Consider the following 13,644-nt stretch of genomic DNA (forward strand, 5'->3'; position numbering starts at 1 on the left):
CAGACTGTAGAATATTTTTTCCCTTATTCAACACTGTCATTCCAAAAAGTTTTCAAATTTTCAAAATTCTAACTCATCAATTTCATTTATGGTTCATGTTTCTTTTGCCTAGCCCAAGGTCATAAAGGTTTTATTTTATATTTTCTTCAAGAACTTTCACAGTGCTAGGTTATTATTTTCTTATAATAATAAATTAAAATGAACAATTATAATCTATGGCAAAGGAGGCAAGAACAGGCAATGGAAGAAAGTCTCTTCAATAACTGGTGCTGGGAAAACTGGAAAGCTATGTGTAAAAGAATGAAATTAGAACACTCTCTAACACCCTACACAAAAATAAACTAAATATGGATTAAAGACCTAAATATAAGGCCAGATACTATAAAACTCCTATAAGAAAACATAGGCAGAATGCTCTTTAATATAAATTACAGCAACATCTTGTTTGATCCACCTCCTAGAATAAGGTCAATAAAAACGAAAAGAAACCAATGGGACCTAATTTAACTCAAAAGCTTTTGCACATCAAAGGAAACCATGAAAATAAAAACAAAAGACAACCCACAGAATAGGAAAAAAATCTTTGCAAATGATGCAACAGACACGGGCCTAATTTCCAAAATATATAAACAACTTATACAACTCAACAACAAAAAAGTCAAACAACCAAATTGAAAAATAGGGAGAAGACCTAAATAGACATTTCTCCAAAGAAGACATATGGATGGTCAAGAAGCACATGAAAAAATGCTCAACACTAATTATAAGTGAAATGTAAAAAAAAAAAAAAAAAACAAACACACCTCCCCCCCAAATAAAAACAAGAAACAATGAGGTATCACCTTACACTGGTCAGAATGGCTAACATTAACAAGTCAACAAATAACAAATGCTGGAGAGGGTATGGAGAAAAGGGTACCCTCCTTCACTGTTGCTGGGAATGTAAATTGGTATAACCACTATGGAAAACAGTTTGGAGGTACCTCAGAAAATTAAATATAGAACTACCATATGATCCAGCAATCCCGACTACTCCTGGGCATATATCTGGACAAAACTTTCATTCAAAAAGATACATGCACCCCTTTGTTCATCACAACACTATTCACAACAGCCAAGACATGGAAACAACCTAAATGTCCATCGACAGATGAATGGATTAAGATGTGGTAGGTATTCACAGTGGAATACTGCTCAACCAAAGAAAAGGACAAAACAATGCCATTCAAAGCAACATGGATGGAACTAGAGATTAACATACCAAGTGAAGTAACTCAGAAACAGAAAGTCAAATACCACATGGTATCACTTATATGTGGAATCTAAAATATGGCAGAGATGATTCCATCTACAAAAAAGAAATAAATCATGTATATGGAGAGCAGACTTTTGGTTGCCATGGAGTGGGGGTGGGGGTGGAGAAGGGGGTAGGGAGGGGTATGGATGGGGAGTTTGGGTTGGTTGATGCAAACAGTAACATCTGAATGGGCAATGGGTTTCTACCGTATAGCACAGGGAACCGTGGGTGACTGAGTCACTTTGCTGCACAAAAGAAAGTGAAGAAACACTGTAAATCAACTATACTTTAATAAAAAATAATTTTTTAAAAAAAATTAACAATTATAGGAGTTCCCATTGTGGCTCAGTGGGTGAAGAACCCAACTAGTATCCATGAGGATGCAGGTTCAATTCCTGGCATTGCTCAGTGGGGTGAAGATTTGGTATTGTTGCAAGCTGTGGTGCAGGTTTCAGATGTGGCTCGGATCCTTCATAGCCAAGGCGGTGGCATAGGCTGGCAGCTACAGCTCCAACTTACCCCCAGCCTAGAAACTTCCATAAGCTGTACATGTGGCTGTTAAAGCAAATCAATCAATAATTATATATAGATAAATATGGGTTAAGGTATTCATTTATTTGGTTCCAGTGTCAAGTACTGAAAAGACTTCTTTCTCCACTGGATTATCTTTGACTTTTTATCAAAAAGTTGTGTGCCTATTTCTTGGCTCTCTATTCTGTTCCACTAATATTTAAGTCTATCCTTATGTAATTATCACATTGTTTTGATTACTGTGGCTCATTTTTTCTACATCCATTAAATTTATTATTTAAAAAATATGATGATATGGTAAATCAAAATGATTGTAGAATGTTGAACCAACCTTTTATTTTGGGAATAAACCTGACTTGGGCATGCATTCTTTTCACATATTATTCAACTCAGTTTGCTAATGTTTTGTTAAAGATTTCTTTTCTTATGTTTATGAGAATTATTGGTCTATAATTCTCTGCTCTTATATTCTATTTGTCTGGTTTTGGCATCAGTGTAGTGCTGACCTCATAAAATGAGTTAGGAAGGGCTCCCTTCATTTCTGTTTTCTAAAAGAGATTGTTTGGAGTGACAGGATTTCTTCTTTGAATGTTCCTCCAACATTAAGGTTGTTTCTTCCTGAATTCTGGTAGTTTGTATTTCAAGGAATTTTTCCATTTCAGTCAGGTTATTAAATTTATTTATAAAGTTTAAATTACTTATCCCATATTATCAATTTACTGTCAGATCTCTAGTGACACCCTCTCTTCCATTCTTTGTCTTTTTTTTTTCTTTTTTTTTTTTTAGGGCTGCAGGTGTGGCATATGAAAGTTCCCAGGCTTGAGATCAAATCAGAGCTATAGCTGCTGGCCACAGCACAGCCACAGGAATGCAGAATCCAAGCCACACCTGCAGCCTACACCACAGCTCATAGCAATGCCAGATCGTTAACCCAAACAACTCCAGGGATTGAACCTGTATCCTCATGGATACTAGTCGGGTTTGTTTCTGCTAAGCCATATTCTTGCTCTTGATAACTTATCTTCTCACTTTTTTTCTTGCTCAGTCTGGCTGGACTTAAACAATTTTTGTATTCTTTGCCAAGAACCAGCTTTTGGGTATATTGATTTTCCCTATTGTTTTCCATTTCATTGGTTTATGTTCTTATCTTTATTATTTCTTTCCTTCTTATTTTGTAATTTGTTTCCTTAAGACACCTAGATTATTGATTCCAAACTTTTCTGGTATCTGAAATAAGGTATTAAAGCTTATTCCTTTGTAAGCACTTCTTTAGCTGCATCTTACAGATTTCGTAATGTGTTTTCATTGTCATTCACCTCAGAATTTTCCTGATTTCCTCTGTGACTCATGCATTATTTGGAAATATGTATTATTTCAAAAAAATTTTGGTTTCTCCGGACATCTTTATGTTATTGATTTTTAGTTCTGTGTGTGTGTGTGTGTGTGTGTGTGTGTGTGGTCAGAAAGTATATCTTACGTGACTTCAATAATTTTAATTTTTTAAGAAATGAAACAGAAGATGGCCTATCTTTGTCAATGTTCCAAGTGTACACACAAAAAATTGTATATTGCTCTTGTTGAAGTGATTTTATTTTCTTAAATAGCTATTAACTTTTTGAAAATAAAACTTCACAAAAAGGAGACATATGTCACACAAGGTTGGTTCAGAAATCTGATGGTTCAATGCATAAGCTGATTTTGAAAAATAAAAAATTATTTTATAAAAAGTATTATAAAATAATAAATAGTTTTCAACATGAACTTGATGATATACATGTACATGAATTAATAATGACATAAGAGACCAAGCACTGGCAAATAGATGCAAATAATGAATAAGTTACCTCTTCACTTGCTTACCTTCTGATCTGTTTTTACTGACTCATTATCTATGCTCCAGCCACACTTGTTTTATCTTAGTTCTTCCAAGCAACAATGATCTTTTCTTGCTTCAGGATTTACTCAGTATGTTCGGGTCCTCCTGGTATACATTTTCATGGCACCCTGTACTTCTGTTTCACAGAACTTATTATGATTAAAATGAAAAATATAAGGCCAAATTAGGTCAGACTATCAAAGATGTTATGACTTCTCAAAAGGTAGAGAATCATCTCAAAAAATTTACCAAAATGAGGCATGGAGTGGCCAAGTGAGCTGACTTAACTAAAAGTGGTTTTTATTAAATGGAATTTCTATTTTGAAGATATTCCTGAAAGTAGAATTATACCTTCAGGAGAATAATGAATGCATCAATCTTCTGTATTACATTTCTAATACATTTAAGAGACTATAATTTATATAATGCTCTACACAGCAGGGCACATACAAAACCAACCAAAATGTGAAATCCCATTTTTCTACCCTCATAGATCCAGACAAATGGATAAACTGTCTGTTTCTCTAAGTCAATCTTTGTTGTAAAAAGGAAACCTGGAGTTCCCGTTGTGGGTCAGTGGTAATGAATACAGCTAGTATCCATGAGGATGTGGGTTGGATCCCTGGCCTCACTCAGTGGGTTAAGGATACGGCTCTGCTGTGAGCTGTGGTGTAGGCCAGCAACAAGCTGCAATTTGACCCCTACCAGGGAACTTCCATACGGCTCAGGTGTGGCCCTAAAGAGAAAAAAAAAAGGAATCCATATACAAATATCAAGTTTGTCTCAAATAATTTTTCTTTTCCAAGTTGAATCTAAAAATTAATGCTTTAGAGTCTCATAGTTTCTTACTAACTTTTAGGCAAAGAATTTGGGTGAAGGCAGTGAAAGGAAAATATTCATCTTTCATAAACATTTGCATCCTTAATTTCTTTTAAGTAGCACTTAATATTACTAGAGAACACTTGTAGGAAAATATATAGCTTTCTTGGCAATGGAGTTGGAAGAGCTGCCTTCCCCATGTCTCTCAGGCTCACTTTGTAAATTGTGTGAAACACTTTTAGACAGACACTGGCACTCATAAATTATACAGCTCATTTGCATATTCCAGTCATGAGACATTATGCAAAGTGACACGATTTGCATAATGGATTCCTCTTGTCGCTTCACTTGCTGCATGCTTTTAAAAAACAAAATGAAATAAAATGAAAGCATGAAAAGGTGAAAGCATCAAGTTTCTAGCTTTGCCTGTCTCCTTCCCAAATACAATATCAATTGTTTTCATTTTCTACAGGGGATTGGGGTGAAGGGGACAGAAAGCAAAAATCTACACATAGAAACAAAAAAGCAAAGAGCTTTCGTATGAATTTTGTTTTTAATTACAATGTATCTACTTTCTTAGAAATTTTTCACTAGAAATAACTCATCTGAATCAAGAGGACTAGCAACAAAACATAACAATGATATAGAGAAAGGAACTTTACGGAACTTTTTCCTTAAAAAAATAAAAACTCCTTTGCCCGTGATATTTAGGAAAGTGGTAACCTTCTTCTTCATAACCTAAAAAAAAAAAAAAAAAAAAAAGCATCAGGTATTTTCTTATTACTAGAAAAAAACCATATTGAGAATGCGATGAATGGTCGGGGGGAGAGATTTTTTTACCCCCATAAGAACTTCTGAAAGGTTTTCCTATTTTTAAAGATGAATGGAGAGGAAGACGGGGCTGTGCTTTGATTATTTAACAAAACATAAAATGGCTATATCTACTGTAAGGATGAGGCAGTACTACGTCGACTTCTATCGGCTCTACTCCAATAAGCAGGCAACGTTCCTCAGCAGTTGCTAGTTTTGCTGCGGGCTTTCCCTGCCCCCCTGCACCAGTGCGAAAGGCAGAGTGTGCCAAGCGGCTGGCGTCTGTACCCTGTGGGAAAAGTTAACTGTAATTCTTCGGCTTTTAAAATCAATTAACCCGTGTGTTAATTAACGTCAAGTCGACGGGAGGAGGAGGAGAAGAAGGGGAGGGAGGGGGGAAAGAAAAAAGCTGCAAGGGCGGATGGCAGAAGAGTTGGCACTGTGCCATCCATTCAGGGGCAACGCCACAGTTTCGTGTGATAGCAGCAGCGGGTATATGTTACGCGGGCCCTGTATGCGGGCCAGACAGTACGGTAAAGCCAAGGGAGATTATCCAGACCCCCAGGAGCGAACAGCAAGCTGCAACCGAAGGCGCAAGTGCCAGGATTACAGCCTAGGCTGCTCTAACTATGAGCCCTTCCTCGGACCCAGGAGCTCGGCTACTTGGGGTTTGGGGGTCTTCCACACCAAAGAGGCACAAAGCTGACTTTAATCACTTTTTTCCTTTAAACTTGATTCTGCCGCAATGGAGCCAGCACAGCGGATGCTTTCACACCCAGCAAGACAAAGGCCGTCGTCTCCGCCATGACACTGTTCTGTTCCAAGCAGAGGCCGGGATCCTGGACTCCTTGAAAAATCAAAAAGAAACAAAGAAAACAAACAACAAATACAGCAACAAACAAAAAATTAACAACTACAAAAACTGTGTGCCCATTTGTCCATGCCAGGGGTGATTTGGGCATCTGTTGCAGCAGAAGGCGCTTCTGTGGGGCTTTTTTTTTGGGGGGGGGCAAGCTGTTGGCTTGTTTGCTATTCAACTTCGTTTATAATTAACTTAAAAAAAACACCATTCAGCATAGTCAACAACAAACAAAGAGAAAAAGCAGACATCGGAAGAGAAATGCCATAGGAAGAGGCATGAATGCATGCCACAGCCGGTGCCACTTGCCATTCGGAAAACCTCAGGGAAAAATGCCAATTCTACAGCTTGGAAGAAGGCAGAGAAGGGAGCAGAAAGGTCTACAAACAGAAATCATAAGGAAAGAATACGGCTTCTACAATCCTGGATTGCAACTGCATGCAGCTTCTGCTGGGAGGAGAGGGAATATTCAAATGGAGATATAGATGGGTATAAATTAAAAGATAGGCAGTTATTGATTGCATATAGACACGTGTAAGGCTGTCTGTGTATATAAATACACATATTTTCAGGGAAATCAAACATTTAGATATGTGTGTATTTGTGTGTTGTAGGTATGGGTATGTATATAGGTGTATATGTTTATGCATATACACACGTATGTGGGATATATGCATGTGTGAGAAAAAGGAGAGGAAGACAGAGGAGAGAGAAGGTGGTGTGTGTATGTGCATGTATGTGTGTGCATACATCCCACTTTTTGACCCAGGTATACACAGAAGACAAAATAAAAATCATACTCCAGCAGCAAGCAGGCAGTCAGAGATTTATCTACATTCACTGCTATCACCAGGGAGATGAATGGGGCCGATCTGAAGCCCTTTTACAAGATCTACTATGGGAGTGAAGGAGGAGGAGGGATGCCACAGACATGCACAAACTTGAAGGCAGAGGGATTTGGAAGGTGCTACTTAGGAAACCCTGGTGGCATAATGCAGGGGAGAAGAAGGGCAAAGAGACTTGTTTCTATGCTTTAGGTGGTTTTTTTTTTTTTTTTTTTTTTTTTTTTTTTTTTTAATCTGAAAGGGGGTTTCAGGAAACGGCTGGTACTTACGTTGTCTGCGTTGCTGTGGATCCTGAAAGGTGTTCTGTTGGCACCGGGCGCTGAGCCAGGGGCAGGCGCTGGAAACAAAAGGGAGAGACAAAAAAAAAATAATAATAATAAAGTCATTCAATGGGAATATTAATTGCTGCTCTTGTGGATTTTACAAAACACACAAACTGTTTTTTTCTTTCTTTTTTAAAATGTGGATTGGCGCGTGTCCCTTTCGCATGGAATATACAAGTAGTATGGGATTTACAGCCCAGTACGGGACTCAGGATTAACCGCGCTGGCATCTTTTGGGCATATTCTTCCTTTTAATGAATGAGCTTTCGCTGTTAATGAGGAATAATCGTTTGGCTAATGAGCTTTGAAACATTAAGAGAAAAGAGGTTTTTTCCGTTTATCGCTCTGGTGCGACTGCATGGATGGATTACAAAAGACAGCAATAGGAACGCAGTACAAAGGGGGGGAACCTTTCCTGGAGTGGGAGAAGCACCGAGATGGGTGATGTGTCCCTGCGTCTTTCCTTCCTTCTCTCTCTTTCACTCTCTGCCAACTGCTATGGGTTTCCATAACTCCGCAATCAAAGTGGATGGTCGGGAAGGATTATTACAAAGATTGAAGCCTCCGCTGTTAATGTCTCCAGTGTTTAATCATCATACAGTAGAATGGTTTTATGCATATTTCATTTGCATATCATTAAACCGTGTTAGCGAGGGGCATTCAGAGCCAGGAGAAGTACAAAGTTGGGGAGAGAGGGAAGAAAAAAAGGTCCCTATGATGCTTATCTTCAAACGGGGACGTGTTCCATGATCTGTCTTCTACCTTTGCTAAAATCATTATGACTTGGAAACCTTTGAAGTTGGATACAACCTTGGATTCTTCTAATTCCTGCAGAGCGGTATATTTTTAAAAACAGCAGAAATGTTCCTGCACTAGACAATTAAAGGAATATAAACTCCAGTGGGTTGAAACTAGTAGCTCTTTGGGGAATGCAGTGGCAGAGGCTTCTACGAATACCAACACTTAAAAAAATAATAATAAAGAACATCATATTAAAACAAAAGAAAACGAAGACAAGAAATATTAAAATGTGGATTATAGTTGTTTCTTTTGGGGGGTAGTGAACTAAAGAGAATGAAGAAATCATCGGTAATTTATCCCTTCATTAATGAGCAGTCACCTTTTTGTATGTGTTTGTTTTTGTCCTTTCTTTTTGAAGAGGGATGTTGTCACTTTTGAAGCGATTAGTCAATTATTCTGTAGCTCTGATCTTTTCCTTCTGCACCCGACAGGAAAGAAAGGTGGTGGTTAGGGAATATGTGTGTACTGGGGGGAATCTGTGGGGAGAGAAGGAATACAGTGAGTTCTTTGTAGATCTAATACATGCACAACATATTAATTGGGAGCTTTTAAAGCTCCCTCAATAGGCTATTTCATTCCTGGTAAAACAGCGGCTGGTTAGCCACTCTTCAGATATCGCTTTAAGTATTTTTATTCTGTTGCTATTGTTGTTGTTGCCTCATTTTGTTTTTCCTCAGTCAAGAATGAGAATATAATATCACTCTTTCTTTATCTAGTCTCTTCTCCTTTATCTTCTTCACTTCCAATTTCCAAACTATAAAAAACAATGTTGGTTAATACTGAATTCTGGTGCAGTCTAACTGGCACAACTTGATTTGAAAATGAGATGCTGTTTTATATTTAAATTATCCCTGCTCCTCCCTTATCCTCCAAAGCTTTGTCTCTGCTATGAATATTCAGATTAGGCAAGATGTGATTACAGTGTACAATTACTCCTATCCATGGTGGTGGCAGGAGCTGCTGGGGAGGCAGAGAGCCAGACAGCCTCCAAGCCAATACAGAGTTTGTTTTCGGTATTTTTCCTATCTCCCTGGCGCTGCGGCACATGCAGATGTCGCTGTTGTTCTTTATAAAACTCTAATGATATGCAAAAGCATAACTACTCAGTTTGGATGCAAAGCATCAACGAAATATTATGGATGTCTTTAAGAAAGGGAGAGAGAAAATCCTGACTGAAGGAATGTCCACATAAATTATTTTTATTTAAACGAATTCAAAGGATGGGGTGAGAGCAAGTCAGAAGGAGTCACATGGAAAACATGCATAATATTAATATGCATAAAGAGTTCTCACCGTGGGGAAGAAGCTCCTCACTACAGCTCACAGGACAAACTGGTTCATTAGGAAATAGCTCAGAGCGACTACAGCATTTTGCTATTTCAATTTTTTTCTTATTTTAAATGAAGAGTCAGACGCATGGCAGCATCAAGATGGATCCAATCTGTGAAATTTGCTGCCCACATAGCATTTCTAATGGAAACTGGAACTAAACAAGGGCATGGATATTGAAGGGAGGGGAGAGGAGAGAATATATGAAGAAGAGTATATTCAGAGCCACAGCATAGCATTTTGTAGTACAGGAGGTTTTCAGAAACCATCTCTGCATCTTCATTAGTCTCAGATGGGGTTGCCCGTGACAGGGAGCTATTGGGGTTTACCAAGATGTACACCAATACAGGCCCTTCTAGGTCTGAGGCTGAGGAAAGCAGCGGCAACTTGGTGCCTATGCCCTGTCCCTGCTGCTGTCTACACCTGGGAAGCCAAAAGCACAGCTACTCCTGATTTGGGGATGCAGTACAGTGCCTCCTGGTCCAGGTATTTCTGACAGAGGGAATTTTTGGTGCTATCATAGTTTATGTTGCTCAAGATTATTTGGATTCCTCTGGGTGCTTAAGCAGGCCTGATAATGTCTGTGCTGGTTAATTCTTAGGGGTAAAGATTACCGTGGTTTTCTAACATTTTCAGAATGGTGAAATTACCAGTGTGGTAGTGCATGTTTATGATGAACAGAGGAACGAACAGTGAATGGCCTACTGGGTGGATTCAGAACTGTTAAAATATTTGCAATATTACTAATGGCTTCAAAGAATTCATAAAACAAAGCAAGAAGTAGTAGTAGTCAGAAATAAAAGATTTCATTACTTCCATTAGTCAGGTGGACATAATTCGAATTACTATAAAAATTCAGGTTAAAACAACTTTAACCTCTTTTTAAATTACCTAAAGATAATGACAGTTTTTGTCTGGTTTGTGTTCCAGCACAAATTTCCATTTGACTGCATAATGTTGACCTGAAGCTGGTCTCTTTGTATATATGAGCATGTAAGCATGTTCTAAATTCTGTCAGTCTTCACCAATTAATCTCTAAAACTTTCATTTATGAGTGTCTTTTAACGCGTGCGCGCACGCGCGCACACACACACACACACACGTCAACTGTTGCATGATTCTCAACTGGTGCAGTATACCAAATTACAGAGAACAATGAATTAATGTGGAGAATGGTTATTTAATCTGAATCTGAATTAGGCGTGTACTTATCTCTGATGACAGAATTATAGGTATTAAATACTGAAACAATGCAGGTAAAGAATTTAGCACAGTATGTGCACATAACAAGCGCTAATAATGTTAGATTTTACTGTTGATATATTATTATTATTTCAGTGTAATGGTTAGCATTTGAGAGAAATAAGGAAAAGGAAATAGCAAAACAAGGAAAAAACATCCAGTCTTTACTGCTACTACTAAATAGCAGTGTAGGTAAAGGTTTATTGAGAAAGCATTAAATAGGTATCTACGGTAGGTAGATTGTTAGTTATCATTAATCAAAAGTCAAACTACAGCTCATATTAATGCAGTTCATAATACATCCATGAAAGAGTTCCCTTAAAAATATATGTGTAATTGTGAACTGATGATCATGATGCGTAATATCTACAGTCTAATAAGAAGGTTCTATCAATTTGCTGTGAAGGGCTATGGGAACTGAGAGGTGCTCACACTGCCAGGGCAAAGCCAACTTTCAGGCTGTTTCAAAATAAGATATTTTTGAATAAGTAACATGTTAACTATTTTCAGGCATCAGTCATTTAAATAATGTAGAAAGCAAAAATTCTCCCTCCTGCTCCTCTTCCAGCCATGAATTTCTAACCTCACCCCTAAATTGGTAATCAGTTCCTGGTTTCTTGTTTATCCTTCCAGATATGAATAAGGTATTTTCCCTCTCATTTTTTTTACACAAATGGTAGTTTTAAAAATGATTCCTTATAATTTTCTGGAAATGCAATGAATTAATCCATGAACAGATAGTTTGGGTCTTCATTTCCAGTAATCACATCCACAAATTTTTGTCTCTAACTTGCCTTATTTCATCGGTGAGTACATCAGCACAGTGTCGAAGAGAAGCGGTGAATGGTGAGAATAAACATTCTTGCTTTGCTTCCAAACTCAGCAGACATCATTGCTTTGTTCCTGAATTTAGGGGAGAAAGGATTCAGGTTTCCAGCATTAAGAAAGATCCTCTTTATCCAAGTGGAAGAGGTATCAGTCAATTCCTAGTTGCAAAGATATTTTTTGTTTTAAATCATGAATGATTGTTTAATTTTGTCAAATGGCTTTTCTGTCTCTATTGAAATAAATAACAGTTCAAAAATGTTATCATGGTCAATAACAGTAACTGATTTTCATATGTTAAAACAACGTTGCAATCCTTGAAAACCCTACTTGCTCAGGATGTATTTATCTTTTTATTTATTGCAATATTTTACCTGCTAGTGTCTTGTTAAAGATCTTTGAACTCATGTTCATGAGACATACTGGTCTATAAATCTCTTTCCTTGAAATAACTTTGGTACTGTTATCAGGGTCTTGGTGGCTTTATGGAATGAACTGAAGAGTGTCCCTTGCTTCTATACTCTGAAAAAGTCTGTGTAAGATCATCTTTGTTTTGTCCTTAAACATTGGATACAATATACCAGTCAAGCTATGGGCCTAAATTTGTGGGTATTTTTTCAATTATAAATTCAATATTTAAGAAAATGATCCAGGAATTCTCACTATGGCTCAGCAGGTTATGAACCTGACTAGTATCCATGAGGACACGGGTTTGATCCCTGGCCTTGCTCAGTGGGTTAAGGATCTGGTGTTGATGTTAGCTGTGGTGTAGGTCCAGCAACAGCTTGGATCCTGTGCTGCTGTGGCTATGGCTGTAGCTGGCAACTGCAGCTCTGATGCAACCCCTAGCCTAGGAACTTCCATATGCTGCAGGTATGGACCTAAAAAGCAAAAAAGGAAAATAAAATGATCTAGCACTTGTCAAAAATTTCAATTTTGGTATTTAAAAAATGAATTTTAATAATCTTTTCAAAGAATCAAATTCTGTTGATCTTTTGATTTCTATTCTTAATTTTATAATTTCCTTTCACTTACTGTTAGGTTTGATTTGCTTCTTTTTTTCCCCCAAGATTTACAAGGTTGAATCTTAGCTAATTAATCCTATACATTTCTTCTTTTCTAACACAGATATGTAGATCTGTGCATGGCCCTCTAAGAACTGCTTTAGTTGTATCCCACATATTTTCATAGGATGTGTATTCATTATCATTTATTTGAGGTTAAAAATATTTCTCTCATGATTTCTTCTTAGACATATTATTTAGAAGTATGTTGTTTAATTTCCATTTAATTATTTTCTAGTTATCACTATGAATTTCTAATTTAATATCACTCTATTCAGGGAATATATTCTGTATAATTTCTACTCAAGATTTGTTTTATGGCCCAATGTATACTATGTGCACTTGAGAAAAATGAATATTTTGCAGTTGTTTTTTCTCTACTCTACAGTTGATTTCCATCTAATTAATTCCTGTCATTATTTTCTATCTTCTATTTTCTTTGAGTTTCCTTTTCTATTCTATTTCTAATTTCTTGATTTTTAAACTTTATTTAAAGCCTACACATTTTCTTCTAAGCATAGCTTTAGATATAACCCCCAGGTTTTCATGTGTAACATACTCATTATCATTTGATTCAAAATATTTTCTACTTTCCTCTTTGGCCTATAGTTTTGTACAAGTATATAGCTTAAGTTCCACATCTTTGGGGAGTCATAAAATTTTTAGTTATCTTAGTGTTATCATTTTTAGGTTCTTGTTAGTGCTTTCCAGATTTCTGTGGTCATAGTCTACTCTGAATGATTTAAATCTTCTATTTTTGAGACTTGTGTTATGGTCAATTTTGGTAAATGTCCACTGGAAAAGAATTACTAGTGACATTCTAGGCGCAGTGTTTTACATATAACTAAGTTATGCTGGATAATTGTGCTACTTAGTACACTTATATTCTTACTGATTTTTTGTCTGAATGTATACTTGTTTTAGAAGTTACCACAAGAGAGGTGTGTTAAAATCTTACTCTGTAATGTGAACCTGTATATATTTTTAGTTTTGTCAATTTTTGCTTTATATATTTTATGGCTG

General features: G+C 36.9%; 1 protein-coding gene across 1 annotated transcript in view; it reads right to left on the reverse strand.

The window, feature by feature from the left end:
- The window catches only part of PMFBP1 (polyamine modulated factor 1 binding protein 1), a 509,524-nt gene that overhangs the window by 291,183 nt on the left and 204,697 nt on the right, over window positions 1-13,644 (reverse strand). Inside the window, exons 4-8 of the mRNA XM_084959706.1 lie at window positions 11,527-11,635; window positions 8,481-8,637; window positions 7,307-7,374; window positions 5,191-6,180; window positions 3,689-3,853 (exon numbers count right to left, since the gene is read on the reverse strand). The gene's annotated coding sequence lies outside the window, so the exon portion shown is untranslated. The remainder of the gene's footprint in view (window positions 1-3,688; window positions 3,854-5,190; window positions 6,181-7,306; window positions 7,375-8,480; window positions 8,638-11,526; window positions 11,636-13,644) is intronic.

Source organism: Sus scrofa, chromosome 6 (assembly GCF_054392235.1).
Source record: "Sus scrofa isolate SSC_HxYL_T2T_F1_AM1 chromosome 6, Sscrofa_HxYL_maternal_Yorkshire_Landrace_v2.0, whole genome shotgun sequence".
In the NCBI taxonomy this organism is placed as follows: Eukaryota; Metazoa; Chordata; class Mammalia; order Artiodactyla; family Suidae; genus Sus; species Sus scrofa.